The following is a 15,938-nucleotide window of genomic DNA, read 5'->3' as shown; positions in this document are numbered from 1 at the left end:
TTTTCTGCCTAGGAATGACAGACATGCACTATATGATCCCCTAAAAGTGGAGTCATGGAGACTGTATGAATTTGTAATTGCCTTATTATTTGGAGATGTTCTAGGGTGTCATTAAATTTTATTGTGCCTTTCAGGAGTATTTTTATTCCCTCTAAATGTCTTGGTATGGGTTTATACCAGAAATTCTTTTTAGGGTAAAGCAGAAAACTCTAAAAAAAATAACGTATCTATGAGCCCAATTGAAAGTTTTCAAAAAAATAAACACTATCATAAAATCTGCATTTCAGAGTTAAAAACTGAGGTTTTTTTATTTCGTTTTGTTTTTCAGTGATAAGAGAGTACCTTTATACAAGAACAAATATAACAAAAATATTGGTGTACATCATTTTTTCTAAAATACAGATTTTCAAAGTTAAGAAGGAAAACGCTGAATCACAAAATTTATTAAGTGAAAAACACAAAGAAATGAAGAGCAAATATTACCTCCTTTTTCTTGATGAAGGGAACAAATAAAAATTTTTCAAGGAAATATGCTTCATAAACAGATTTTAACTGAAAGTTGTTGGTGTTGAAATACATAATATTAGCCAGATAAATAAAATTTTATAGCCAAGTACCTCATACCCAAGAATATTAGCTTTTGCTTGGTAGTGTTTTATTTATAATTATTGCTATTTATTTAGGAATACCTTTTAATTATAGAATTAATTTTGTATATTTTGCTTTGTTTTACTAATGGGAAGATATCTCTGTAATAGATTATGGAGGAGAGAGGTACAAATGGGAGAAGTGACAGGGAGAAGGGAGACTTTTCTCCTCTCCAAAGAATGCTTTATTAACATTTGTGTTATCACACTCTGGAAAAGAAAATTAATTTATCCTTGCTCTTTAAATTTTTGTTGTTCAAAGGTGTTGAATTAAAAGGAAAGTTGTCATACTTAACAATTCTTCATTTCATAACATTTGATTCTGCATGTATAAGAAATTAACCTAATATCTCAAAGATTTCACAGAAGAAGTTAATAGAGAGCAATAGATAGAAATGGGTACAGAGAATAATCCAGTGTCTTCCAGGTTCTACCTTTATGCATGATAGTTTGAGTGTTGAGTCTATTCTCAGATACCAAGTTATAATGAACATTTCAAGAGTCTCTTTACACAGAAGAGAAGTGGTGTAAAAGAAAAATCGTACCTATTAGAATTAAATAGGCAAGAAAAATTTTATTCTAAAATATTTCAATAGGGGTTAAAATATTGAAAAGGGGAGGAATTCAGGAATTCAACTCAAATCCTCTGAAACAAAAGGGAAGAGACATTTTATTTTTTATTTTTTGAAGATTTTTTTCTTTTCATTTTTATATTTTTAAATTATACTTTAGGTTCTGCAGTATATGTGCAGAACATGCAGGATTGTTTCATAGGTACATACATGGCAATGTGGTTTGTTGCCTCTCTCCCCCCATCACTTATATCTGGCATTTCTCCCCATGTTATCCCTCCCCAACCTCCCCATCCCCCTGCTGCGGCTCCCCTGGCCCCCCCAACATGCCCCAGTGTGTGATGCTCCCCTCCCTGTGTCCATGTGTTCTCATTGTTCAAAACCCACCTATGAGTGAGAACATGTGGTATTTGATTTTCTGTTCTTCTGTCAATTTGCTGAGAGTGATGGTTTCCAGATTCATCCGTGTCCCTACAAAGGACATGAACTCATCCTTTTGTATAGCTGCATAGTATTCCATGGTGTATATGTGCCACATATTCCTTGTCCATCTATCATCAGTAGGCATTTGGGTTGGTTCCAGGTCTTTGCTATCGTAAACAGTGCTGCAATGAACATATGTGTGCATGTGTTTTTATAATACAATGATTTATAATCCTTTGGGTATATATTCAGTAATGGCATTGCTGAGTCAAATGGAATTTTTATTTCTAGGTCCTTGAGGAATCGCCACACTGTCTTCCACAATGGTTGAACTAGTTTACACTCCAACCCACAGTGTAAAAGTGTTCCTATTTCTCCACATCCTCTCCTGCATTTGTTGTCTCCAGATTATTTAACAATTGCCATTCTAACAGGTGTGAGATGGTATCTCAATGTGGTTTTGATTTGCATTTCTCTAATGACCAGTGATGATGAGCATTTCTTCATATGTTTGTTGGCCTTGTGTATATCTTCTTTGGAAAAGTGTCTGTTCATATCCTTTGCCCATTTTTGGATGGGTTTGTTTTTCTCTTGGAAATCAGTTTTAGTTCTTTGTAGATTCTGGATATTAGCCCTTTGTCAGATGGGTAGATTGGAAAGATTTTTTTCCACTCTCTTGCTTGCTCGTTCACTCGAATCATTGTTTCTTTTGCTGTACAGAAGCTCTTTAGTTTAATAAGATCCCATTTTTCTATTTTGGCTTTTGTTGTCATTGCTTTTCCTGTTTTAGTCATGAAGTCCTTAGCTATGTCTATGTCCTGAATGGTTTTGCCTAGATTTTCTTCCAGGGTTTTTATGGTGTTAGGTCTTATGTTTAAGTCTTTAATCCCTCTGGAGTTAATTTTAGTGTAAGGTGTCAGGAAGGGGTCCAGTTTCAGCTTTGTGCATATGGCTAGCTAGTTTTCCCAACACCGTTTTTTAAATAGGGAATCCTTTCCCCATTGCTTGTTTTTTGTCAGGTTTGTCAAAGATCAGATTGGTAGATGTGTGGCATTGCCTCCAAGGCCTCTGTTCTGTTCCATTGGTCTATATCTTAGTTTGGTACCAGTACCATGCTGTTTTGATTACTGTAGCCTTGTAGTTTGAAGTCAGGTAGCATGATGCCTCTGGCTTTGTTCTTTTTGCTTAAGATTGTCTTGGCTATGTGGGTTCTTTTTTGGTTCCATATAAAGTTTAAGGTGGTTTTTTCCAGTTCTGTGAAGAAGGTTATTGATAGCATTGAATCTATAAATTACTTTGGACAGTATGGCATTTTCATGATACAGATTCTTCCTAACCATGATCATGGAATGTTTATCTGTTTCTGTCCTCTTCTCTCCATGAGCAGTGGTTTGTAGTTCTACTTAAAGAAGTCCTTTACATCCTTTGTTAATTGTATTCCTAGGTATTTTATTCTCTTTGTAACAATTGTGAATGGGAGTTAGCTCATGATTTGGCTCTCAGTTAGACTGTTACTGGTATAGAAATGCTTGTGATTTCTGCACATTGATTTTATATCCTGAGACTTTGCTGAAGTTGCTTATCAGTTTAAGGAGATTTTCATCTGAGATGATAGGGTCTTCTAAATATACAATCATGTCATCTGCAAATAGAGACAATTTGACTTCCTCCTTTCCTAATTGAATACACTGTATTTCTTTTTCTTGCCTGATTGCTCTGGCTAGAACTTCCAATATGATATTGGATAGGAGTGGTAGAGAGGGCATCCTTGCCTAGTGCCACATTTCAAAGGGAATGCTTCCAGTTTTCGCCCATTTGGTGTGATATTGGCTGTACATTTTCCATACATAGCTCTTATTATTTTGAGATATGTTTCTACAATACCTAGTTTATTAGCAAAAAGGGGTGTTGGAGTTTTTAGCATAAAGGATTGTTGAATATTGTCAAGGGCCTTCTCTTCATCTATTGAGATCATCATGTGGTTTTTGTCTTTGGTTCTGTTTATGTGGCGAATTACATTTAGAGACTTGCGTATATTGAACCAGACTTGTATCCCTGGGATGAAGCCTACTTGATCATGATGGATAAGCTTTTTGATGTGCTGTTGTAATCCATTTGCCAGCATTTTATTGAAGACTTTTGCATCTATGTTCATCATGGATATTGGCCTGAAGTTTTCTTTTTTTGTTGAGTCTCTGCTGAGTTTTGGTGTCAGGATGATGTTGGTCTCATAAAATGATTTGAGAAGGATTCTTTCTTTTTGGATTGTTTGAAACAGTTTCAGAAGGAATGGTACCAGCTCCTCTTTGTACATCTGGTAGAATTTGGCTGTGAACCTGTCTGGACCTGGACTTTTTTGGTTGGTAGGCTATTAATTGCTGCCTCAGCCTCAGCTGTTGTTATTGGTCTATTCAGGGTTTTGACTTCTTCCTGGTTTAGGATTGGGAGGGTGCAAGTATCTAGGAATTTGTCCATTTCTTCCAGGTTTACTGGTTTATGTGCATAGTTATTTGTAGTAATCTCTGATGATAGTTTGTATTTCTGCAGTCAGTGTTGATATCCCCTTTATTGTTTTTTATTACATCTATTTGATTAGGATTGTTAGCTTTTCTTGTCGCACTGATCCTTTTACAATTATGTCTCTTTTGATCTTTGTTGATTTAAAGTCCATTTTATCAGAGACTAGGATTGCAACTCCTGCTTTTTTTTTTTTTGCTTTCCATTTGCTTGATAAATCTTCCTCTATCCCTCTGTTTTTTGCCTATGTGTGTCCTTGCATGTGAAATGGGTTTCCTGAATACAGCACACCAATTGGTCTTGCCTTTTTATCCAATTTGCCAGTCTGTGTCTTTTGATTGGGGCATTTAACCCATTTACATTTAGGGTTAATATTGTTATGTGTGAATTTGATCCTGCCATTTTGATGCTAGCTGGATGATTAGCCCATTAGTTGATGCATTTTCTTTATTGTTTCGATGGTCTTTACCATTTGGTATGGTTTTGGAGTGGCTGGTAGTGGTTGTTCCTTTCTATGTTTAGTGCTTCTTTCAGGAGCTTTTGTAAGGCAGGGCTCATGGTGACAAAATCTCACAGCAGTTGCTTGCTTGTAAAGGATTTTTTTCTCTTTCACTTAGGAAGCATCGTTTGGCTGGATATTAAATTCTAGGTTGAAAATTCTTTTTTATAAGATGTTGAATATTGGCCCCCACTCTCTTCTGGCTTGTATGGTTTCTGCTGAGATATCCAGTGTGAGTCTGATGGGCTTTTCTTTGTGGGTAACATGACCTTTCTCTCTGGCTGCCCTTAGCATTTTTTCCTTTATTTCAACCCTGGTGAATCTCAAGATTATGTGCCTTGGGGTTGCTCTTTTTGAGGAGTATCTTCATGGTGTTCTATGTATTTCCTGTGCTTGAATATTGGCCTGCCTTACTAGGTTGGGGACATTCTTCTAGATAATATCCTGAAGAGTGTTTTCCAGCTTGGATTCATTCTCTCCATCACATTTAGATAAACCTATGAAACGTAGATTAGGTCTTTTCACATAATCCATATTCCCCGGAGGCTTTGTTCATTTCTTTTCACTCTTTTTTCTCTAATATTGCTTTCTCATTTTATTTAATTGAGTTGATCTTCAATCTCTGATATCCTTTCTTCTGCTGTGTTGATTCAGCTATTGAAACTTGTGTATGCTTTGCAAAGTTATCGTGTTGTGTTTTTCAGCTCCACCACGTCATTTATATTCTTCTCTAAGCTGTTTATTTTCATTAGCATTTCATCTAATCTTTTTTCAAGGTTTTTAGTTTCTTTGCATTGGGTTAGCACATGTTCTTTAGCTCTGAGAAGTTTGTTTTTACCCACCTTCTGAAGCCTATTTCTGTCAATTCATCAGATTCATTCTCTATCCAGCTTTGTTCCCTAGCTGGTGAGGAGTTGTGATCCCTTGGAAGAGGAGAGGCGTTCTAGTTTTGAGTGTTTTCATCTTTTTGTGGTTTTCTCACATCTTTGTGGCTTAATTGACCTGTGGTCTTTGTAGCTGGTGACTTTCGGATGAGATCTCTGAGTGGATGTCCTTTTTGTTGATGTTGAAGCTATTACTTTCTATTACTTAGTTTTCCTTCTAACAGTCAGGCTCCTATGCTATAGGACTGCTGGAGATGCACTCCAGACCCTGCTTGTCTGGGGATCACCCATGGGGACTGCAGAACACTAAGGGTTGCTGCCAGTTTCTTTTTCTGTTATCTTCATCCCAGAAGGATACCCACCAGATGTTGGCCTGATCTCTCCTTTTTGAGGTGTCTCTTTGAGTATATGGGGGTCAGTGAGCTGCTTGAGGAGACAGTCTGTCCCTTATAGGAGCTCAAGTGCTGTGCTGGGAGTTCTGTTGTTCTGTGCAGAGCTGCTGTGTGGGTATGTTAAAGTCTGCTGCAGCAGAACTCATAACTGCCTCTTTTCCCAGGTGCTCTGTTCTAGGAAGGTCAGGCTTTATTTGTAAGTTCCTGATGTGCTTCTGCATTTTTTTATAGATGCTCTGCCCCACATGGAGATAGTCCAGTCACAGTCTGCCAGCAGAGGCATTGCTGAATTGCCTCAGGCTCTGTCCAGCTGCTGTGTGAACTTCCTTGAGGCACTGTTGGCAGACTGCCTTGGTGTTGGCAGACTGCCTCAGTAGTGGCAGACACTCTTCCCCCCACTGAGCTGAACAGTCTTGGGTCCAGCTGCACTTGCTGCAAAACTCATAATCCACAGTGTTTCACATTGCTTGTTTTGTGGGAATATTATTGATGGAGTCAGATCACCTGGTTCCCTGTCTCAGTCCCCTCCCTTTTAGTTGAATGGGCAGTTCTGTCTCCCAGGCATTTAAGTCACCAATTGAAACTGCCACCCAGATCTGTGTGAGTTTCTGTGTGCCAACCCACAGCATTGGCTAAAGCAGCTGTGCTGGAAACTCATGGTGCTTTTGGGCCTGGGAATCTCCTGGTCTGTGGGAAGTGAAAACTCCTTTGGAAATGCAGTGAACACTCACCCTCTGCATTGTTCTTTCTGGGAACTACACTCTGGAGCTGTTCCTATTTAACCATCTTGGATCCTCCCTTAAGATTTTTTTTTTTTAAATATACTTTAAGCACTGTGGTATATGTACAGAACATGCAGGTTTGTTATGTAGGCATATACATGCCATGGTGGTTTGCTGTCTCCATTCCCCCTTCACCTACATTAGGTATTTCTCCTAATGTTATCCCTCTGCAATCTCCCCACCCTCTGCTATCCCTCCCCTAAACCCATCTCCCCAAAAAACCCAAGTGTGTGATATTCTCCTCCTTGTGTCTATCTGTTCTCATTGTTCAACACCCACTTATGAGTGAGAACATGCAGTGTTTGGTTTTCTGTTCTTGTGTCAGTTTGCTGAGAATTATGGTTTCCAGCTTCATCCATGTCCCTGCATAGTACATGAACTCATCCTTTTCTATGGTTGAATAGTATTCCGTATGTGTCACATTTTCTTTGTCCAGTCTATCATTGATGGGCAACTGGGTTGGTTCCAAGTCCTTGCTATTGCAAACAGTGCCACAATGAATATACATGTGCATGTGTCTTTACAATAGAATGATCTATAATCCTTTGGGTATATAGCCAGTAATGGGAATGCTGGGAAAAATGGGATTTCTATTTCTGATCCTAGAGGAATCACCACACTGTCTTCCACAATGATTGAACTAATTTACATTCCAACCAACAATGTAAAAGTGTTTCTATTTCTCCACATCCTGTCCAGCATCTGTTGTCTCCTGGTTTTTTAATGATCACCATTCTAACTGGTATGAGATGGTATCTTAATGTGGTTTTGATTTGCATTTCTCTAATGACCAGTGATGATGAGCTTTTAAAAAATATGTTTGTTGGCTGCATAAATGTCTTCTTTTGAAAAGTGTCTGTTCATATCCTTCACCCACTTATTGATGGGTTATGTGTTTTCTTCTTGTAAATTTGTTTTAGTTCTTTGTAGTTTCTGGATATTAGCCCTTTGTCATATGGGTAGATGCAAAAGATTTTTTCCCATTCTGTTGGTTGCCAGTTCACTCTAATGATTGTTCCTTTTGCTATGCAGCAGCTTTTTACTTTAATTAGATCCCATTTGTCTATGTTGACTTTTGTTGCTATTTCTTTTGGTGTTTTAGTCATGAATTCCCTGCCTATGCCTATGTTCTGAATGGTATTGCCTAGGTTTTCTTCTTGAATTTTTATGGTGTTAAGTCTTATGTTGTAAGCTTTCATCCATCTGGAGTTAATTTTTGTATAAGGTATAAGGAAGGGATCCAGTTTCAGCTTTCTGCACATGGCTAGCCCATTTTCCAAATACCATTTATTAAACAGGGAATCCTTTCCCAATTGCTTGTTTTTGTCATGTTTGTCAAAGATCAGATGGTTGTAGATGGAGGCTTTACTTCTTACATGTCTGTTCTGTTCCATTGGTCTGATTTGGTACCAGTACCATGCTGTTTTGATTACTGTATCCTTGTAGTATAGTTTGAAGTCAGGTAGCATCATGCCTCCAGCTTTGTTCTTTTTGCTTATGACTGTCTTGGCTATGCAGGCACTTTTTTGGTTTTATATGAAGTTTAAGGTAATTTTTTCCAGTTCTGTGAAGAACGTCAATGGTAGTTTGTTGGGGATAGCATTGAATCTATAAATTACTTTGAGCAGTATGGCCATTTTCATGATATTGATTCTTCCTAATCATGAGCATGGAATGTTTTTCCATCTGTTTGTGTCCTCTCTTATTTCCTTGAGCAGCAGTTTGTAGCTGTTGCAGAGGTCCTTCATATTCTTTGATAGTTATATTCCTAGGTAGGTATTTTATTCTCTTTGTAGCAATTGTGAATCCAGAGACTTTTTAATGCACTGGTTTAACTGGTGGAAAAGTACCAGAGAAAGTTAATAAAGAGGTTGGTCAATGTGATTTGGCTCTCTGTGTTTGCTAATAGACTGATAATAGGGTACCATTTTTATTGATGATTACATTTCAAAGGGATGGCTCTCCGGTCCTTGGGAAAGACATTCTTGGGTTGTAGAAGATTAATATCTCAAAGAGGAAGAAAAAGAAAGTACAGCTGCAATTTTCTAAAGTAAATGTTCTAAGACAACGGAAGTCGGGGACCTAGATTCAGGAGGAAGCCTGTCTAAGTTTAGTCAGCTGGGAAAATGTGGGAATCATCTAGGTGAATAGATGTGACATATGTAGGTAGTGGGACTATCATCACACATGGTTATGAACAGATTTGAAGTCTCCGTCTATTTGCCAGCCTAATTATTTTCTCAATAGTAAAATTGTAAAATTTTACTAAATAAGTAGCATTTTCATAGGCTTTCAACTCAGAAAATCTCATTTTTGATTTACTAGTTCAGGCAAAAATAGATTATAATATTTTTGTGACAACTCCAAATTATTTCACTTCTTGATTTTTCTCTCCCCAAAGTATATGATACATAATAATTCTAAATTTTGATGTGTATAAGATAAATCTTACATGCAGTAATTTTAAGTGATATACAATTCTAAACAAAAATATAAAATTGGATCTAACACCATAATTATATTTTATTAATTGTAGGACATTCCTTTTTTATTTTTTTAAATTTTTTATTGGATTATAGGTTTTGGGGTACATGAGCAGAGCATGCAAGACAGTTGCGTAGGTACACACATGGCAGTGTGCTTTGCTTTTCTTCTCCCTTTCACCCACATTTGGCATTTCTCCCCAGGCTATCCCTCCCCACCTCCCCCTCCCACTGGCCCTCCCCTTTTCCCCCCAATAGACCCCAGTGTTTAGTACTCCCCTTTCTGTGTCCATGTGTTCTCATTTTTCATCACCCACCTATGAGTGAGAATATGCGGTGTTTCATTTTCTGTTCTTGTGTCAGTTTGCTGAGGATGATGTTCTCCAGATTCATCCATGTCCCAACAAACGACACAAACTCATCATTTCTGATTGCTGCATAATATTCCATGGTGTATATGTGCCACATTTTCCCAATCCAGTCTATTATCAATGGGCATTTGGGTTGATTCCAGGTCTTTGCTATTGTAAACAGTGCTGCAATGAACATTCGTGTACATGTGTCCTTATAGTAGAATGATTTATAGTCTTTTGGATATATACCCAGTAATGGGATTGCTGGGTCAAATGGAATTTCTATTTCTAAGGCCTTGAGGTATCGCCACACTGTCTTCCACAATGGTTGAACTAATTTACACTCCCACCAACAGTGTAAAAGTGTTCCTTTTTCTCCACATCCTCTCCAGCATCTGTTGTCTCCAGATTTTTAATGATCGCCATTCTAACTGGCGTGAGATGGTATCTCAATGTGGTTTTGATTTGCATCTCTCTGATGACCAGTGACAATGAGCATTTTTTCATATGATTGTTGGCCTCATATATGTCTTCTTTCGTAAAGTATCTGTTCATATCCTTTGCCCACTTTTGAATGGGCTTGTTTGTTTTTTTCCTGTAAATCTGTTTGAGTTCTTTGTAAATTCTGGATATCAGCCCTTTGTCAGATGGGTAGACTGCGAAAATTTTTTCCCATTCTGTTGGTTGCCAATCCACTCTAGTGACTGTTTCTTTTGCCATGCAGAAGCTGTGGAGTTTCATTAGGTCCCATTTGTCTATTTTGGCTTTTGTTGCCAATGCTTTTGGTGTTCTGGTCATGAAGTCCTTGCCTACTCCTATGTCCTGGATAGTTTTGCCTAGATTTTCTTCTAGGGTTTTTATCGTGCCAGGTCTTATGTTTAAGTCTTTAATCCATCTGGAGTTAATTTTAGTGTAAGGTGTCAGGAAGGGGTCCAATTTCTGCTTTCTGCACATGGCTAGCCAGTTTTCCCAACACCATTTGTTAAACATGGAATCCTTGCCCCATTGCTTGTTTTTGTCAGGTTTATCAAAGATTGTATAGTTGTATGTATGTTCTGTTGCCTCCGGTGCCTCTGTTTTGTTCCATTGGTCTATATCTCTGTTTTGGTACCAGTACCATGCTGTTTTGATTACTGTAGCCTTGTAGTATAGTTTGAAATCCGGTAGTGTGATGCCCCCCACTGTGTTCTTTTTGCTTAGAATTGACTTGGCTATGCGGGCTCTCTTTTGGTTCCATATGAAGTTCATAATGGTTTTTTACAGTTCTGTGAAGAAAGTCAACGGTAGCTTGATGGGGATAGCATTGATTCTGTAAATTACTTTGGGCAGTATAGCCATTTTCACAATATTAATTCTTCCTAACCATGAACATGGAATGTTTCTCCATCTGTTTGTGTCCTCTCTGATTTTGTTGAGCAGTGGTTTGTAGTTCTCATTGAAGAGGTCTCTTACGTTCCTTGTGAGTTGTATTCCAAGGTATTTTATTCTTTTTGTAGCAATTATGAATGGCAGTTCGCTCTTGATTTGACTTTCTTTACGTCTGTTATTGGTGTAGACGAATGCTTGTGATTTTTGCACATTGATTTTATATCCTGAGACTTTGCTGAAGTTGCTTATCAGTTTCAGGAGTTTTTGGGCTGAGGCAATGGGGTCTTCTAGGTATACTATCATGTCGTCTGCAAATAGAGACAATTTGGCTTCCACCTTTCCTATTTGAATACCCTTTATTTCTTTTTCTTGCCTGATTGCTCTGGCTAGAACTTCCAGTACTATATTGAATAGGAGTGGTGAAAGAGGGCATCCTTGTCTAGTGCCAGATTTCAAAGGGAATGCTTCCAGTTTTTGCCCATTCCGTATGATATTGGCTGTTGGTTTGTCATAAATAGCTTTTATTACTTTGAGATACGTTCCATCGATACCGAGTTTATTGAGGGTTTTTAGCATAAAGGGCTGTTGAATTTTGTCAAATGCCTTCTCTGTGTCAATTGAGATAATCATGTGGTTTTTGTTTTTGGTTCTGTTTATGTGGTGAATTACGTTGATAGACTTGCGTATGTTGAACCAGCCTTGCATCCCCGGGATGAATCCTACTTGATCATGATGAATAAGTTTTTTGATTTGCTGTTGCAATCGGCTTGCCAATATTTTATTGAAGATTTTAGCATCTATGTTCATCATGGATATTGGTGTGAAGTTTTCTTTTCTTGTTGGGTCTCTGCCAGGTTTTTGTATCAGAATGATGTTGGTCTCATAAAATGATTTGGGAAGGATTCCCTCTTTTTGGATTGTTTGAAATAGTTTTAGAAGAAATGGTACCAGCTCTTCCTTGTGTGTCTGGTAGAATTCGGCTGTGAACCCGTCTGGACCTGGGCTTTTTTTGTGTGGTCGGCTCTTAATTGCTGCCTCAACTTCAGACCTTGTTATTGGTCTATTCATCGTTTCAGCTTCCTCCTGGTTTAGGCTTGGGAGGACACAGGAGTCCAGGAATTTATCCATTTCTTTCAGGTTTACTAGTTTATGCGCATAGAGTTGTTTGTAATATTCTCTGATGATGGTTTGAATTTCTGTGGAATCTGTGGTGATTTCCCCTTTATCATTTTTTATTGCATCTATTTGGTTGTTCTCTCTTTTATTTTTAATCAATCTGGCTAGTGGTCTGTCTATTTTGTTGATCTTTTCAAAAAACCAGCTCTTGGATTTATTGATTTTTTGAAAAGTTTTTCATGTCTCAATCTCCTTCAGCTTAGCTCTGATCTTAGTAATTTCTTGTCTTCTGTTGGGTTTTGAGTTTTTTTGATCTTGCTCCTCTAGCTCTTTCAATTTTGATAATAGGGTGTCAATTTTGGATGTCTCCATTCTCCTCATATGGGCACTTATTGCTATATACTTTCCTCTAGAGACTGCTTTAAATGTGTCCCAGAGGTTCTGGCACGTTGTGTCTTCGTTCTCATTGGTTTTGAAGAACTTCTTTATTTCTGCCTTCATTTCATTGTTTACCCAGTCAACATTCAAGAGCCAGTTGTTCAGTTTCCATGAAGCTGTGCGGTTCTGGGTCTGTTTCTGAATTCTGAGTTCTAACTTGATTGCACTATGGTCTGAGAGGCTGTTTGTTATGATTTCAGTTGTTTTGCATTTGTTGAGGAGTGCTTTACTTCCAATTATGTGGTCAATTTTAGAGTAGGTGTGATGTGGTGCTGAGAAGAATGTGTATTCTGTGGATTTGGGGTGGAGAGTTCTGTAAATGTCTATCAGGTTTGCTTGCTCCAGGTCTGAGATCAAGCCCTGGATATCCTTGTTGATTTTTTGTCTGGTTGATCTGTCTAGTATTGACAGTGGAGTGTTAAAGTCTCCCACTATTATTGTGTGGGAGTCTAAGTCCTTTTGTAAGTTCTTAAGAACTTGCCTTATGTATCTGGGTGCTCCTGCATTGGGTCCATATATGTTTAGGATCGTTAGCTCTTCTTGTTGTATCGATCCTTTTACCATTATGGAATGGCCTTCTTTGTCTCTTTTGATCTTTGTTGCTTTAAAGTCTATTATATCGGAGATGAGAATTGCAACTCCTGCTTTTTTTTTGCTCTCCATTTGCTTGGTAAATCTTCCCCATCCCTTTATTTTGAGCCTTTGTGTATCCTTGCATGTGAGATGGGTTTCCTGGATACAGCACACAGATGGGTTTTGGATTTTTATCCAATTTGCCAGTCTGTGTCTTTTGATTGGTGCATTTAGTCCATTTACATTTAGGGTTAATATTGTTATGTGTTAATTTGATACTGCCATTTTGATGCTAAGTGGCTGTTTTGCCTGTTAGTTGTTGTAGATTCTTCATTATGTTGATGCTCTTTAACATTCAGTGTGATTTTGGAATGGCTGGTACTGGTTGATCCTTTCTATGTGTAGTGCCTCTTTTAGGAGCTCTTGTAAAGCAGGCCTGGTGGTGACAAAATCTCTGAGTACTTGCTTGTTCGAAAAGGATTTTATTTTTCCTTCACTTATGAAGTTCAGTTTGGCTGGATATGAAATTCTGGGTTGAAAGTTTTTTTTTTTAAGGATGTTGAATATTGGCCCCCACTCTCTTCTGGCTTGTAGTGTTTCTGCTGAGAGATCTGCTGTGTGTCTGATGGGCTTTCCTTGGTGGGTGACCCAACCTTTCTCTCTGGCTGCCCTTAGTATTCTCTCCTTTATTTCAACCCTATTGAATCTGACGATTATGTGCCTTGGGGTTGCTCTTCTTGCGGAATATCTTTGTGGTGTTCTCTGAGTTTCCTGCAATTGAGTGTTGGCCTGTCTTGCTAGGTGGGGGAAATTTTCCTGGATGATGTCCTGAAGAGTATTTTCCAGCTTGGATTCATTCTCTTCGTCCCCTTCTGGTACACCTATCAAACGTAGGTTAGGTCTTTTCACATAGTCCCACATTTCTTGGAGACTTTGTTCATTCCTTTTTGCGCTTTTTTCTCTAATCTTGGTTTCTCATTTTATTTCATTGAGTTGGTCTTCGACTTCAGATATTCTTTCTTCTGCTTGGTCAATTCAGCTATTGAAACTTGTGCATGCTTCGCGAAGTTCTCGTATTGTGTTTTTCAGCTCCTTTAATTCATTCATATTCCTCTCTAAGTTATTCATTCTTGTTATCATTTCCTCGAATCTTTTTTCAAATATTTTTTCAAGGTTCTTAGTTTCTTTGCATTGATTTAATACATGATCTTTTAGCTCACAAAAGTTTCTCATTATCCATCTTCTGAAGTCTAATTCCGTCATTTCGTTGCAGTCATTCTCTATCCAGCTTTGTTCCCTTGCTGGTGAGGAGTTTTGGTCCTTTCTAGGAGGCGAGGTGTTCTGGTTTCGGGTGTTTTCCTCCTTTTTGCGCTGGTTTCTTCCCATCTTTGCGGATTTGTCCGCTGGTCGTCTGCGTAGTTGCTGACTTTTCGATTGGGTCTCTGAGTGGACACCCTGAATGTTGATGATGAAGTATTTCTGTTGCTTGGTTTTCCTACTACCAGTCTAGCCCCTTCGCTGTATGAGTTCTGAGGTCCGCTCCAGACCCTGCTTGTCTGGGGTTCACCTCTAGCAGCTGTGGTACAGCGAGGGATGCTACCAGTTTCTTTTTCTGCTATATTTGTCCCAGGATGGTGCCTGCCTAATGTCAGTCTTTTGGATATAGAGGGGTCAGGGAGCTGCTTGAGGAGACAGTTTGTACTTTATAGGGGCTTAATTGCTGAGCTGTGAGCTCTGTTGTTCATTCAGGGCTGTTAGGCTGCTATGTTTGATACTGCTGCAACAGAGCTCATTAAATAACCCTTTTTTTTCTCAAATGCTCTGTGTTGAGGGGTTTGGGCTTTATTTTTGGATGTCCGTTGAGGTCCTTCCCAGCTAGGACGCAGACTAGCCACTGTTTGCCTGCCGAGGCTTTGCCCTGCTGTTGTGAGGCTCGCCCTGGCTCTGCTGTTCTGCTGCTCTCCGCCACGCCCTGCAGCGGAGTCTCTCTGTTGTAGCGTGTTGCCTCAGCAATGGCAGGCTGCGTCAGCAGTGGGCGTGTATCTCAGTAGGGACGGGTTGCCTCGGGAACGTCTGGCTGCATCAGCAATGGGCGTGTATCTCAGTTGGGGCGGGTTGCCTCGGTAATGGTGGCCACCCCTCCCCCTCAGAGTGTCTCGGGCTGTCTGCATGGGGCTTGTTTGAAATCGTGGTTTGTTCGTCCCACTGGGCCAACCCTAATGCTCTGTTCCTGCAATCCCATGGGCTGGCCCACTGTCCAAGTCTAGCTCAGTCTCAAGTCCAGCCCTCTCACATCTCTGGTTGCCGGTTCAACGGGGCACCCGGACAAGCGCGCCCTGTGGGGAGCGCTGGTTAGGGCCGGCCGCCGCCACCCCGGCTGCCGGCTTCGCCAGGTGGAATATCTGCCTGGCGTCCCACGTCTCCTCTTCACTTGGGAATTTCCCCGTTCCATGGGCAACAAAGATCAGTCTGGAAATGCAGCTCAGACTCACCTCTCCACAGACACAACGAGAACTCCAATCCTGGGTTGTTCTCACAGCGCCATCTTGAGTCCTCCCCAGGACATTCCTTTTAATAATACTTATTTAATAGTTGGGTAACAGATACCTTAAATATACTGATTTGGTTATAACACATTTTATGTATCTAAAAAGTTTTTACATGAGCCCCCTTAATATATATAAACATATGCATGCAAAAAATTTTAAATGTACATTTAATACACTTTTTTTTACTTTTGAAATTGGAATGTAAATTATAATCTATGGCATCTCACATTTGTAAATAGTGATTTACTTTCTTCCTCATTCTCTCCCTCCCTTTCCTTCTTTTTTTTTGAAATTCTCAAACTCTGGCTGGATTCAATCACCTGAGGTGTATTTTCTTTCACC

The sequence above is a fragment of the Callithrix jacchus genome, chromosome 2 (genome assembly GCF_049354715.1).
Source record: "Callithrix jacchus isolate 240 chromosome 2, calJac240_pri, whole genome shotgun sequence".
Classification (NCBI taxonomy): domain Eukaryota; kingdom Metazoa; phylum Chordata; class Mammalia; order Primates; family Cebidae; genus Callithrix; species Callithrix jacchus.
This window is presented reverse-complemented; position numbering follows the sequence as displayed.